General features: G+C 37.9%; 1 long non-coding RNA gene across 1 annotated transcript in view; it reads right to left on the bottom strand.

The window, feature by feature from the left end:
• The window catches only part of LOC126297418 (uncharacterized), a 56,447-nt gene that overhangs the window by 30,005 nt on the left and 13,726 nt on the right, over positions 1-12,716 (bottom strand). The window lies entirely within an intron of this gene.

Here is a 12,716-nt window from a genome sequence, read left to right as displayed (position 1 = left end):
GAATGACATGATCTTCTATAGCAGGAAAAAGAATGAAATATGTGGAAAAATGCTCCTATTGGATCACAAAAAAGGCTAATATGCTCCTGTTTTAAAAGACTGACTGACAAGTAGGGTACCAGCTGCCTCATTCTACCTTCCTCAGCACCTTTAAAATTTTGTAAAAAATTTTGGCATGCGAACATAATCACAGTTTTTTATGGTAGGAGAGAAGGAGAGCATGGCAGTGGGAAAGAAATGTAAAAAGTAATAATTACTGTAAGATAGTAGACAGCGGTTGTGGTATAGAACGACCAAAGGAGACAATGCAGTGTGAGAGAAAGAGGGCGACACAGTCATATTGGAACATAATTGACAGTGACAGAATAGTGCTAGAAAAAAAGTGATGGGGATAGTGTCATTGGAAGAGGTATAAAGAGAAGGAGAATGTGGACATGGGTGAGAGCCAGTGATAATGAGAGACAGAGTCTATGATAGTAACAAGGATGAGAGAGATAGTGACAGTGAGAAGAGACAGTAGCACTGGCAAGCAATGAATGAGATAGTAGCAGTAAGCAGGAGAGAGAGAGAGAGAGAGAGAGAGAGAGAGAGAGAGAGAGAGGGTGACAGTGATAGTGAAAGGGGACAGTAGTAATTGTAGGAGGGAACGAAGGAGACTGTAGGTTGATAGAAGAGACATTGACAGAGAGATAGACAGACAGAGAGATAATGACAATGAAATGGGCTGAAGAAGCGAGTGAGAATGCGCAAGTGAGAGTGGATGGGTATGAATGACTTACAGCAATGGACTAGTGGGTATATGCAAGTCACAGTTAGGGGAGCTTGTGAGTGTCTGATGTAAGTTGTATGCCAAAAAGAGGGTGAATATGTTCGCACACCAAAATTTTTTGGAAAAATTTTAAAGGTACTGAGGAGGCTAGAATGAAGCAGCTAGTATCAAATCTTTCAGTCAGCCTTATAAAACAAGAGCATATTAGCCTTTTTAGTGCTCTGACAGGAGCATTTTCAGCATTATTACTACTACCCACCACAAGAAAAAATGCCACCTGGTGGTGTGCTGGGCACATGATATGGTAAGGAAAGTACAGGGTGGTTATAATTACCCTTTCACTAGTTGAACCAGCATAGATGGGGAACTATTTACCATATGAGTACCCAGCTTTATATGAATGATGATGACTGTGCGCCGCAGGATTATCATTGATTGGAGTGTTAGAGTCACAACTTGTTGTTAGGCACCAGTACTGGTACGGCAACATGGGTCTGAACAAGGTGAACAGGGCTTTACTTGTAAAGCTGTTTTATCAAAACAGCAGCAATAGTGCTGCTACTCTTCGTGAGTATCAACACAGTAAAGGAATACAGGGAGGTCCTCTTTCTGCATTGGTGTTGAAGAACATGATTTGGAAGTTTGAATTAACTGGTGATTTGGGAATTGCTGATGAGAGGAGCTGACGGTAATTGCATTAGAAACTGTCAAAGAAGTTACTGCTGGTATAGCTGAAAATACTGGACACAATGCGTAATCTTTAAGCAGTGCACAATCTGTGTCATAATAGCTGTACATTCCATGGTCCATTATTTATCAGGCAATAGTAGAGCAATCTCTATTGTGGATCCAGACAGTCATGAATGCAAATGGTTGTCACACTGAGCAATGTTTGTGATAATGGAATGTAAACAAGGTATGTAATTAACCAGTGGTAACCCTCTCATGTGAAAACTAATATGCATTTCTTTCAACAGTTTATTCATGATTTCTCTTCCGCATGTCCTTACAAGCGTTTGTACAAAATTTCATTATCCTATGATCAATTTTTGATCAGAGGCATGCCTGCTCTATAAAGCAGGATAGGTGGAGATCTGTTGCATATCTGATGACATAGTGCAATGCTGGTTCAGGCAAAAGTGTTTTGGAGCACACTGTTCGGCGAATACTGTTTAACATGGCAGCAGATGACCCCTATGTGTTCCCACATTGATTCAATGACATCGACAATTACAACTGCAGTGGGCATGAGATCATCGAGAGTAAACCTTGGAAGGGCATGAGATCATTGAGAGTAAACCTTGGAGTAATGAAAATGTGTCATCTGGTAAGATGAATCATGTTTCTTGTTACAGCAGGTTAATGACTGTCTCCAGATATGCTGTCTTCCAAATGAATGACTGCTCTAAACATGCTCCATGGCACAGATGCTGGACAATGGGGGCATTGTTATGCTACAGTGACATTCCCCAGTGCTTCAACATTAAATGAAAATTGTGGTAGTATCTGAAGGCATCATGACAGTTGTGGACTTCATGGATATTATTGCAACCCACCTAGATCCCTTCATGCCTGATGCCTTCCCAGGTGGTGATGGTACCTTCTAGTAGAATTTCTGTCAAAATGAGTGAATTGAAAGAATGGAGTGAGAACAAATGGGACACAATTGTACGGGCCCAAAAGAGCAGGTATTACATTGGAGCCTGCAGAAAAGTTGCATGTGGCCACGTTCACTGCCAGAAAGGTGACCATGAAGTTTATGAGTCAGGGTAATAAGAAACACAACAATCATTCTGATAAGCCTAAGAAAATAAACGAAAGCAATCTAATTCTACAGAATGGTGAATGAAGTGTACCAGGTGACAGAGGACGATGGCAGCTTGATTACATCATGGGGAGACAGATAATCTAAAATCATACACTGGACTGTAAGACATATCTTGAAGCAGATTATATTCGGGTCACAAATTAGTGATAATAAATACTAGGCTGAAGTTTAAGACAATCACAGGTAGAATCAATGTACAATGGCGTGAGATACTCAGTTACAGAGGAATGATTATGTGTGTGTTTCTATTTCTCTTAGGTTGTAGATATTCTGATACCGCAGCAGGTACTTAAGTTGGGAAGGAATGGACATCCTTAAAAAGATAAATCATTGAAGTTGGACAGACAAATGTAGGTGGAAGGAAAGATAATTATCAGAAAATTTTGGATAACAGAACGAATTCTTTGGCTAATCACCAAAAGGAGGACCTGCAAAAATATTCAATAAAAAGGACTACATCAATACAGGTCAGAGGAATAAAACCAACAGAAAGTGCAGAGAGGCTAAAGTGAAATGACTTCAGGAGAGATGTGAAGAAATTGAAAAGGAATTTGTCTCCCGAAGTGAAAATTCAGAATACAGAGAAGTAAAAATAACTTTCCTAAAAGCAAAGGCATCAACATTAAGAGCACAAAAGAAACTTCACAGCTGAACACAGGAGAGAGTTCAGAGGAACAACACACTGAGGGCCTCCATGAGACAGAGGAATTGCCTGTTAACGTGATAGATTAAGAAACATGTGTTGATTTGAAGATATAGGGGATCGAATGACAGCGGTAAAATTTGACAAAGCCTTGGAAGACTTGAAATCAGAAAAGGCAAAAGTGATATATAAAATTCCAAAATTGTTGACGTAAATAACAACTGAAGTAGGAATTTTATGCAGGAGGATCAGGTAGTGATAGTGGGCAGAGCAGGGATCAGTCTTGATAGGGATGGGGAATATGATGTAGGTGGTGATCTGGTAAAGATAGCTTCTGAAACTGGTGGCACTAACGTGCATTTCATGCAACTGTTTCAGCATCATGATCGGCCTCATCTTAATGCGGCTGTTAGATGCGGTAATATGGGGCTGGTTCAAATGGCTCTGAGCACTATGGGACTTAACTTCTGAGGTCATCAGTCCCCTAGAACTTAGAACTACTTAAACCTAACTAACCTAAGGACATCATACACACCCATGCCCGAGGCAGGATTTGAACATGCGACCATAGCGGTCGCACGGTTCCAGACTGTCACACCTAGAACCGCTCAGCCACGCCGGACGGCAATATGGGGCTGGAGAGGGTGCTAATGGCATAGAGCATGGGTCACATTCCAGTGGTACCAGTTGTGTCCATCAGTAGATCGGATTTCACTAGGCGTGGCTTGCACCTATATAGGTATGGGAAGGTAGGCTGGCAAAGCCTGTGTAAGTGAGAGTGTAGTGGGTGGTGGTGGGATTACTCATGGAAAAATTCCTGCAGTAGTTGGTGTTGGAGCTGCACCTTTTTTAGATTGAAGTCAGGTATACCTGCTTAAAGGAATTCCCTCTAAGGGCTCACCTTCAGAAGATGTCATGCTTCCAAGCAGAGAAGGAATTAGCATATTTCATCAAAATATAAGATGTATTAGGGATAAAGTTAGTGAACTGCTTACAAATGTTGACTCTGAAATTATTGGTATGTCGGAGCAGCACTTAAATAATTTGACAATTCAGAAGCTTCCTTTACCAGGATACAGATTAGCTGGCTGTTTTCAAGAAGTTTCTTGCGGGGTGGGGGAGTGGCTGTGTTGCAAAAAAACAATACCCAATTTGAGGCCATAGACATATCACAGCACTGCATTGAACAGATATTTGAATGTTGTGCAGGGGCAGTTGAATTTAGTGAAACTGAACTTCTAACTGTTGTTGTTTATAGGTCCCCCAACTCTGACTTTACAGCATTTGTGCTCAAGCTAGAGAGGGTCCTTGATTCACTTTATAGGAAGTACCAGAAATTATTTATATGTGGTGACTTCAATATTAATTTTTGTATATGATGGTGCAAGAAAAAGGATGTTGATAGCTCTCCTAAATTCAGATGATCTGATGCAGACTGTTTTTTTGAACTAGGGTGCAGGGGAACAGTAGCACAGCCATAGACAATATTTTTACTCATTCTTCATTACTAGATGGGCATTCTGTTAGTAAAAGGGTGAATGGCCTTTCAGGCCATGATGCACAAATTTTAACATTAAAAGGCTTTAGTACTCAAACAAATGTCACATATAATTACAAACTATGTAGAAAAGTTAATCCAACAACAAACCTTGTCAAGGGACAAGAATGGCAGGATGTTTATAGTGCTGATAACATACATGATAAATACAATGCTTTCCTTAACACATTTTTCATGCTCTTTGAGAGTTGCTTTCCATTACAACGTTCCAAACGGGGTACTAGCAGTAATAGGCAGCCCGGGTGGTTGGCTAGTGGGATAAGGATATAATTTAGAACAAAGTGGGAATTATATCAAAGTATTAGAAGTAGTCACAATCAAGCTACAGTAGCCCAACACAAACAGTATTGTAAGATGCTTATAAATGTTATTAGGAAGGCAAAGAGTATGTGCTAGAAAGCAGAATAGCTAATTCACAGGATAAAATTAAAAGCATATGGTCAGTTGTGAAGGAAGTGCTGGTCAGCAGCACAAGGTCGGCGACATAAAGTCAGTTCGTAGTAAAAATATTTCATTTACTGATAAATCAGATACATGTACAGTATTTAACAATCATTTTCTGAACATTTCTGGTGAATTAAATAAGTATTTAGTTTCTAAAGGGAATCATATCACTTTCTTGACAAATGCCTTTCCGAAATAGATGTCTGAAATACTTCTCTGTGATACAGACAAGGGGGAGATTGAGTCAATAATTAAATCACTGAAGACTAAGGACTCTCATGGATATGATGGAGTGCCTAGTAGAATATTAAAGTACTGTGCTGCACATGTTAGCCCTGTATTTAGTCATATTTGTCATTTTTCCTTTAGGAATGGTCAGTTTCCTGAACAATTAAAGTACTCAGTAGTACTCACTTTATAAAATGGGAGAAAAGGATAGTGTAGATATTTTTAGACCTATTCTATGCCATCAGTGTTTGCTAAAGTTATTGAAAAGGCTGTGTATGCAAGGATAATTGATCATTTTATATAACACGATTTGCTATCAAATGTAGAGTTTAGCTTTAGAAGTCATTTAACAACGCAAAATGCTATATTATCTTTTCTCTGTAAGGTACTGGATGGGTTAGACAAAAGGTTTCGAACACTAGGCATATTTTTTGATTTGACTAAGGCGTCTGATTGTGTTGCTCACAAAATATTGCTCCAGAAGATGGACCATTATGGAATATGGGGAGTAGCTCACAACTGATTCACCTCTTACTTTAGCATCAGACAGCAAAAGGTCATTATTCACAATGTTGAGAATGGCTGTGATGCGGAGTCTGAGTGGGATACAGTCAAGTGGGGGGTGCTACAGGGATCAGTGTTGGGGACCCTACTGTTCCTTATTTATGTAAATGATATGCCCTCTAGTAATATGGGGAGCTCTAAAATATTTCTCTTTGCTGAAAACACTAGCTTGGTAGTAAAGGATGTTGTGTGCAACATTGGCTCGGTTTCAAATAGTGCAGTTCATGACATAAGTTCCTGGTTTGTAGAAAATAAACTAACACTAAATCAAAGTAAGACTCAGTTTTTACAGTTTCTAACACACAATTCAACAAAACCTGACGTTTTAATTTCACAGAATGGGCATATGATTAGAGAAAGTGAACAATTCAAATTTCTAGGTGTTCAGATAGATAGTAAACTGTCATGGAAAGCCCACGTTCAGGATCTTATCCAATGACTTAATGCCGCCATATTCACTATTTGAACAGTATCTGAAATAAGTGAACGTTTGACACAAAAATTAATGTACTTTGCTTATTTTAAATAGCTTATGTCATATAGTATTATATTTTGGGGTAACTCTTCACATTCTAAAACAATATATTTGGCTCAAAAACTGGTAGTTCGGGCAATAAGTGATGTAAGTTCACGAACCTCTTGTCAACACCTGGGTATTTTGACATTGGCCTCTCAGTATACATATTCCTTACTGTCATTTGTTGTAAACAATATTGGCTTATTCTCAAGAATAAGCAGCTTTCACTCAGTTAATACTTGGCAAAAATCAAGCCTGCATTTGGATCAGACTTGCTTAACTGTTTTCCAGAAAGGTGTGTAATATACTGCTGCATCCATTTTCAATAAGCTACCACTTGAATTCAAAAATCTGACCAGTAATCCAAGTGCTTTCAAATTGAAACTGAGGAGTTTCCTTATGGGTCACTCCTATTTTGTCGAGGAGTTCCTTGAAAAATTAAGCTGATTCTTGTTTGATTGTTGATTGCGTTAACTTAAAACTTGCTGACTGACTTTTTTAAGGTTCCTAAACATTTTATTTTTATCTGTTATTACTTTTATGTTGTAATTTTGACATGTTCCACGACCTTGGAGATTTGCTCTTCAATTTGGTCCTACGGAACTTGACATGTAAATAAATATGTACACTACTGAAGTTAAGTATTGTTGGGCTTGGCTAGCACTTGGATGGGTGACCATCAGGTTTGCCAGATGCTGTTGGTAAGCAGGGTGCACTCAGCCCTTGTGAGGTAAATTGAGAAGCTACTTGATTCAGAAGTAGCTACTCCAGTCTCATAAACTGACAACGGCTGGGAGAGTGGTGTGCTGAGCACATGCCCCTCAATATCTGTATCCAGTGATCCCTATAGGCTGAGGATGATGCAGTGGTCGGTCAGCAATGTTGAGCGTTCCTAAGCCTTTTCAGAGAGAGATGGAGCATAGTAATATATTGGAGAATGGAAAAGAATATTTTGGATCTGTTAGAGGACAATCGGTTTGGCTTTAAGAAAAGGTAAATCTATAAAAGAGATGATTCTGATATTATGAACAAAATAGATGATTCTGATATTATGATTGGTAATAGAAGTGAGATATAAGAAAAATTAAAGGCACTTCATACAATTTCTCAACCTAGAGAAAGCTTTTAACACTATAAATGTTGCAAAATGTTTGAAATCCTCAGAAAAACAGGTATAAGTGATGCGGAAGGATGGATGATAAAAAATTTGCACAAGGGCCAAGAGAGAACAATCAGAATGAAAAAATAAGAGACTTGTGTTCAGAATGAAATGGGCATAAGCCAGGAAAGCAGTCTTTCCTTCTACTGTTCAAATTGTATATCAAAGAAGTATTGAAGGAAATAAAATAAAAGTTAAGAAGTGGGTCAAAAATTCAGAGAGAAAGGATATCAACAGGGCAGCGACTTTGTTCTACCAATAGATATCTCAAGATGTCCAGGTTTTTCCTGGAACCAGTTCTACATCTACATCTATATCTATATCTATACTTTGCAAACTACCATGAAGTGCATGGTGGAGGATACGTCCCACATTATCAGTTATTAGGGTTTCTTTTCAGTCCACTCACGCACGGCATGTGGGAAGAATGATTGATTGAATGCTGTAATTATTCTAATCTTGTTCTCACAATTTCTCTGTAAATGATTTGTATGGAGTTGTAGTAGTAGTTGCTGTATGTCGGAGTAAGTTTGACTTTACTAGTTTACATGGCTGCAAATGAAATTTCTGAGTTGCCACATTGCTTACTAGTGATTTTTCCAAGTTCAGTTAGGTTTGAACACAATGTATATTTGTTAAGTTTGTTGTAGTTCAAAAATTAATGTTCAACTGCAATTCTTTGTAACATAGTTATCTCAGATAAATTAAAAGTGTTCATAATAAAACTACATTCAGACTGATAAAGCTCTCATTACATATACTTAAAAAATCATATAATTTTATCAATCAGGATTGTCAAGCAAATTATAAAGTCAACACAGGAAAATATACATAGTATCATGGCATTTATAACTCTTTAATCAAGACTAGGGCCTTATAATTTGAAGTACTCGTAACATGCATAAAAGCAGTGTGATATATGTTAGTCAAAGTAAAATAGTCGCTACTTCTAATTCAGCTATAGGACTTTTTCAGTCTGACTAACAAACCTAAGGACATTACAGAACAGAGCAGAAAATCTATGACTAAAATCTTCTGAGTGTACTGACAGAAAGGTTTATGGCTGAATCAGTAGCTGGACATCAAAACAATGAAAATGAATCAATAGTTTATTTACAAATTTTATCAAGAATTCTTAAAAGCTGTTGTCGACCTTGGGAATTCTATTGTTACCACTGTCTCATGCCACTTCATACCATGCCATGGTACTGTGAGACAACCTCAAGTATATGAGGAATCCTCACAGAAACACACTTTGAACTGTTCTCACTGGAACGAAATATCAAAATAAAACTTCCTGGCAGATTAAAACTGTGTGCCAGACAGAGACTCAAACTTGCGATCTTGGTCTGGCACACAGTTTTAATCTGCCAAGATGTTTCATATCAGTGCAGACCCCTGCAGCAGAGTGAAAATGTCATTACACTTTGAGAGCAGTGAAAGCTCTTCACACTACAGTCATTGTTAATATGAAGCACAACACTGCAAGAATGCTGATAAAGCCCTACTTTGCTTTGAAATTATCAAAGAATAACCAAAGGCTGAATATTCAATATAGAACTAGAAAAGATACTTTTTTCAAAACAGATCAGTATTTATATTTCTTATAATGCTGAAAACCTCACACTTACTCTCATGATAAATTATAAGGCGAGAACCGATAAACAGTAACGAAGATTCCCGAGGTCAGCAAGCACACCAGAGGTAGCCATGATCAAGCAACAAACAGTTGAATTACCCCCAGAGTGTCTCAGCATACTAAGATATCCCTGACCTTTCCAGTAAATTAAATTTCTCTGAGACTTCCCAGTTTCCCAGGTTTTCCATACAAGGTGCCACCACCATCAATGACAAAATATATTGATGACACTGTTGAAGTGATGAAGAATTACAGGACATGTGAAAAATACTATCTAGAAGAAGAGACAGGATGATATGGCATGTGTTATACTAGGGGCAGTCACAGAGGGCAAAAATTGTAGAAGACAGGAATTGGAATATACAGAACAACTAACAGAAATCATTGTGTGTTACTACAGCACTAGAATCATTCAGGCAGTCAAAATATGGTACTGTGAAGCACTAACTGTATTTTTAAGTGGACCATTAAAAAACATATGACTGAATCATCTGTAAAGATTTTATTCAATAGTTTGACTAGATTATTTATTCTTTCAAAACACTCCCCAAGCACTTTCCTGTCCTCAGGAATCATCTTAAAATGTGTCAGGTCACATTAGCATAAGATGGTACAGCTTCTTCATAAAAATGGTGGCGTTATTGGGCTTTATTAGGTTTGAGGGAACATAAAGAAGTAACAAGGTATCAGGACAAATGAATGTGGTGAGTGAGACAGCAAAAAACTTACTATCTTTTTAAAAGGATTTATTCTTTGGCACAATCACATATAACTACAAAAAGAAATTACTGGTTTTGGCCATTACTGGCCATCTTCAGATCATAGAAAGGAAGCAGCAGTCTGAGAAAATCACATCAACAATGCTATTTTTTCAAAGTGATGGGGACGGTACTACTGCTTCCTTCTTATGCTCTGAAAATGACTGGTGACGTCCGAAACCAGTAAATTGTTGTTAAAATCATATGTGATTGTGCTGGAAAACATTTTTGAAAGTTTTTAAAAAATTAGTCTTGTCTCCATCATGACTGTAATGTTGTTCTTTCCAAAACAAGTCCTCTTTAGCACTCAGTGGTCCAGGAGCAAACTCAGATGAATTTTCTTTGACGTCAGCTGGTCTGAAGTGCAGCAACTTAAAGCAACCGATGCATCAAGTAGCATTTACTAGCCACTGTGAGTTGGCTGACCACAGAAATGATGGGTTTCATTTCTACGTCTTTGGTTCCTTTCCACACTGGATGATGATTTTGCATCAAGAAAGCAGTAAACATCAGAATGTCATTTGGTTTTGGTTTTAAAATAATAAAATCATGTCATGTCACCTGTCAGTACGCCATATATTTCCTGAAAAGTGTTCTTTATTAATTCTGCCAAACGTTAATAGATATCAGTCCACTGGATAGTAAAGCTGCCTACGATGGCTACAATATTTATGCAACTTTTCATGGAAAATTGGTTTTATTGCTGCAGATCCTATATTCACAAACTTTTTAATCTCTACAAACATTATATGTGGATTTTTCCACTACTGAACGTCTCCTTGCAATGCTGCTCTTGCAGAACATCTAGAGATTAGATTACATTCACGAGTATTTTTCTTGCACAATAATGAAATCTCTTTACAACTGCCACCTTGGAAATGTCACTGAAACGTGACAAAGCATTCTGAGACACTTATATATTCAAACTGGTTCACAGTCATAAAAAATTATGCCATGAAAAGCACATAGTGAAAAATCATACGGGAATGTGGTTCATCTTTGTCACATTGAGATCTGCTGTGAAAAGCACATCCACAGCCGATGTCAATACAATGTTTGAACCAATGATAAATGTTCTTTCAGAACACAACAATAATGCTCTAAAAACTTTTGTTCTTATGCAGCTGAAAATTTTCAGTATCATATAACCCCTGCTAATGGATAACATACACTTAATGTTTTGATTGCTCTCTTTTGAAAAGCATAATCATAGTAACAATGTTTCAGAAGAAAGTAGCTTTAGCATGTTTTAACTCAAAATGTGAAGAATGTAGTTAATATTAGTTTTAATGTTCAATTAAAATAAATGTTTTTCCATAATTTGACAACCATAGTGCACAGATAGATTTTTATGCAGCAAAAATTCTGTTAGGTTGACCACTGTATTGCTACTGCAGCACCTGCATGAATCAAAGTGTATTCCCCAAGAGACTGAAATTTGCAACTGTGAAACCTGCCTGCAAAAAAAGGTGATGCTGCAGACATTACAAATTGTCACCATCTCTTTTCACAGTAGGGGGTGTACTGTACTGCGTGAAAGCCCTGCAAAAATTGCTATATGCCAGGATTGTGAGGCGTCTTGACAACTTCAATGTTATAAGTAAGATGTAGCTTCAATTTCAAAAAGTTATTTCTACAAATATTTTCATTCACAAATTATGCTTTGGAACGCCTAGACAACAAGACTTCACCAAATGGCATATCTGTGATCTTTCTAAAACTTTTGTCTGTGTTGATCACACAATACTTCTTGAGAAAGTGTCACTATAGGTTCAGAGAACAACTGGATACCTGGTTAAAATATTAAAACAACAAAAGGGTACGAGGGATACAGTCTAACTATGGAATGGAACACTACAGATTCCATTAAGGATTTGTGGAAATTTGTGGTAATTCCTATGGGACCAAACTGCTGAAGTCATTGGTCCCTAGGTTTACACACTACTCAATGTAACTTAAACAAATGTACACTAAGGACAAGACACACACACACACACACACACACACACACACACACACACACACACACACACACACACAACATGCCTCAGGGAGGACTCGAACCGACGACGGTGGGATCCACGCAAACCGCAGCAAGGTGCATCAGACCACACAGCTACCCTGTGCGGCAAGGATCAGTCACTGGTCCCCTGTCATTTTTCATATACACCTACATTAACAATATTCAATGAAGCCTGACACTTCACAATGTTTGTGATAACAAGAGTGATGTGACTGCTTACAAAATATCCACCACTCTATGACTACTGCCAATCAGTTCTTTCAGATATTCTGAAATGGTTCACAGTAAATCCAGTAGTGATAAACCTCAGCAAAACCAATTGCAGCCAGCTACATCTAAACCACGAAAGCTCGCAGGAGACTGTTACCACATACTGAGGTCAGCAGATACAGAGACTATATAGTTAAAAACGCTTAGGTGTCCAAATAGCAAGTTTAGTTTGAAAAATCCTGAAAAGGCTGTGCTCAGCAACATTACCATCTGGATAATTTCCAACAGTAGAGATACCAATATCTCAAACTTCACCTACTTTGGTTATTCCCACTGACTTATACATAATGGAATCAGCATAAAAAGTAGTATTTAT

Source organism: Schistocerca gregaria, chromosome X, assembly GCF_023897955.1.
Source record: "Schistocerca gregaria isolate iqSchGreg1 chromosome X, iqSchGreg1.2, whole genome shotgun sequence".
In the NCBI taxonomy this organism is placed as follows: domain Eukaryota; kingdom Metazoa; phylum Arthropoda; class Insecta; order Orthoptera; family Acrididae; genus Schistocerca; species Schistocerca gregaria.
Note: the sequence above shows the minus strand (reverse complement) of the source record. Positions and strands in the feature narration are given on the sequence as shown.